Source organism: Pteropus vampyrus, unplaced genomic scaffold (assembly GCF_000151845.1).
Source record: "Pteropus vampyrus isolate Shadow unplaced genomic scaffold, Pvam_2.0 Scaffold285, whole genome shotgun sequence".
Lineage (NCBI taxonomy): Eukaryota > Metazoa > Chordata > Mammalia > Chiroptera > Pteropodidae > Pteropus > Pteropus vampyrus.
In genome coordinates, this window is record NW_011889066.1 from 20,124 (window position 1) to 21,423 (window position 1,300).

Below are 1,300 nucleotides of genomic sequence, written 5' to 3' on the forward strand. Positions count from 1 at the left end.
ATACAGTTAAGTGTAGATAAAGTGATGGTGATTATATTTGTACATTTCAGATATTATTTAAACTTTAAAATTTTATTTTAAAAAAGGAAAGCAAGAAAGCCAGTGGAATGTTGCTCTGATGAGGAAATAGTCCCAAGGGAAGTCGTCAAATAAACATTTTTGAAGGATGTGGTTAGAAAAAATGAAGTTTGGAAACATTTGTCGTATCTTTTATAAAAGCTTCAAGATATCATTACTGACAGACTTGGGAAGCAGGATATAGTGACAAGACAGAAGGTATTCAGCTGCGCATGCCCATTTTTGCTTGGTAGGTCATCACTGGCAGTATTGATCAGGTGAAACTTAAACTGTGCCATCAGAGGAAGGAAGGAAGAGAAATTCTTCAGAACTTTTTGGAAATCCACAAGAAAATGTAAAGCAATCTCCTTTTCTTTGCTCGGTGAGAGAGTGAGAGTGCTCAGAGAAGCACCGAGCCACAGTCCATTGCATTCTACTGCCTGAGCCTGGGAACTCCTGAGCTGGACTTGCCTTTGGGCCATCTCCAAGCTTCCAGTCATGAGCTTCTTAGGTCACCACCTGCCCCCATGTTGTGCTCTTGGACTTTCCTCCCAAAAGCTCTGAGGAGCAGGCCGGGGGCACAGGCCTTAGGATCTAAGTCAGCATGTACCACCAATAGTAGCAAACTTCAACCCAAGGAGGACATGAGACCAGGTCTTCACATCTGAAATGGATCTTGGAGACAGGCACTGTACACAACAGACCCCTGGATAAAAGGGAGAGAATTCTGGCTGCAGGGGCAGCTCACCTCTCATCCTCCTCTTCCCAAAGTTTCTAGACCAGGACAAGGCATAGGTTGGGGACTGGCAGGCTCGGTAGGCTGCACTTCTGACCCCTGAACCAGGGAACAGGCATGAAAATCATCAAGGACACAAGAAGAAGCCAAACCACTTCCAGAACACTGCGGAATAAGGAGAGTAAGACGAAGAGGAACCATGGCCTGCAAAGGAGGCTGCTGGCCTGCTCAGGAGCACTAAGGCTGCTTGGGCCTGTAAACACCTCTGGGCTACTCAATGCCAGGGGCTGAGAGATCTGAGTGAAGGCCACTGTGCAGGATTCCCATCAGAGCTGTACTCTCTGCCTCCTAAGGACTTGCCAACCGAGATTCTTAGGGGAGCTGGCTCTGCAACATTCACTGAGCCCTCAGTTTTCTAGGCAGATCCCTCCTCAACTCAGATTTCAGATCACATACATAATGTTTGGCAACATACTAAGGGCATATTACTCTACACAAAGAGAGAAG